The sequence below is a fragment of the Arachis ipaensis genome, chromosome B8 (genome assembly GCF_059453495.1).
Source record: "Arachis ipaensis isolate K30076 ecotype BB chromosome B8, ASM5945349v1, whole genome shotgun sequence".
Classification (NCBI taxonomy): domain Eukaryota; kingdom Viridiplantae; phylum Streptophyta; class Magnoliopsida; order Fabales; family Fabaceae; genus Arachis; species Arachis ipaensis.
The window spans coordinates 100,116,924-100,118,339 of record NC_142443.1 but is presented as its reverse complement, the minus strand read 5'-3'; the positions used below and the strand labels follow the sequence as shown (position 1 = coordinate 100,118,339).

Sequence of the window (1,416 nt, the reverse complement as noted above, 5' to 3'; positions counted from 1 at the left end):
CTTTGCTTAGAATTCTCTGTCTGTTGTTGAGAAGATGATGGAAAAGGTTTGCTATTGCTAAACCTGTTTATTCCACCATTATTGTTGTTAAAACCTTGTTGAGGTCTCTGTTGATCCTTCCATGAGAGATTTGGATGATTTCTCCATGAAGGATTATAGGTGTTTCCATAGGGTTCTCCTATGTAATTCACCTCTTCCATTGCTGGTTCTCAGGATCATAAGCTTCTTCTTCAGAGGAAGCTTCCTTAGTACTGCCTGTTGCTGCTTGCATTCCAGACAGACTCTGAGAAATCATATTGACTTGTTGGGTCAATATTTTATTCTGAGCCAATATGGCATTCAGAGTATCAATCTCAATAATTATTCACAGGATTCCTTTCAGAAGTGTACATGAATTGGTTATTTGCAACCATTTCAATGAGTTCCTGAGCTTCTGCAGGCGTCTTCTTCAGATGAAGAGATCCTCCAGTAGAGCTATCTAATGACATCTTGGATAGTTCAGACAGACCATCATAGAAAATTCCTATGATGCTCCATTCAGAAAGCATGTCAGAAGGACATCTTCTGATCAGTTGCTTGTATCTTTCCCAAGCTTCATAGAGGGACTCACCTTCCTTCTGTCTGAAGATTTGGACTTCCACTCTAAGCTTGCTCAATTTTTGAGGTGGAAAGAACTTTGCCAAGAAGGCATTAACTAGCTTTTCCCAAGAGTTCAGGCTTTCTTTAGGTTATGAATCCAACCATGTCCTAGCTCTGTCTCTTACAGCAAAAGGAAAAATCATAAGTGTGTAGACTTCAGGGTCAACCCCATTGGTCTTGACAGTGTCACAGATTTGCAAGAATTCAGCTAAGAACTGATGAGGATCTTCCAATGGAAGTCCATGAAACTTGCAATTCTGTTGCATTAGAGAAACTAATTGAGGCTTAAGCTCAAAGTTGTTTGCTCCAATGGCAGGGATTGAGATGCTTCTCCCATAGAAGTCGGGAGTAGGTGTAGTAAAGTCACCAAGCACCTTCCTTGCATTGTTGGCATTGTTGTTTTCGGCTTCCATGGTTTCTTCTTCTTTGAAAAGCTCTGTTAGGCCCTCTAGAGAGAATTGTGCTTTAGCTTCTGTTAGTTTTCTCTTCAAGGTCCTTTCAGGTTCAGGATCAGCTTGAACAAGTATGTCTTTATCTTTGTTCCTGCTCATATGAAAGAGAAGAGAACAAGAAAGTAGGGAATCCTCTATGTCACAGTATAGAGATTCCTTGAGATGTCAGAGGAAAAGAAGAATAGAAGGAGGAGGTAGATAGAAGAGAATTCGAACACATAAAGAAGGGTAGAGTTCGAATTGCACCTTGAGGAGGAGTGTTAGTCCCTTAAATAGAAGGATGTGAGAAGAGGGGAAGAATTTTCGAAAATAAATTAAGAAGATT

At 40.0% G+C, this 1,416-nt stretch overlaps 1 non-coding gene across 1 annotated transcript; it reads left to right on the top strand.

Moving 5' to 3' along the window:
• The first annotated feature begins 542 nt into the window (after positions 1-542).
• On the top strand, positions 543-650 carry LOC148549004 (small nucleolar RNA R71). Its single transcript, XR_015898299.1, has one exon. It is a non-coding gene; the product is annotated as a small nucleolar RNA R71 (small nucleolar RNA).
• Positions 651-1,416: the final 766 nt, after the last annotated feature.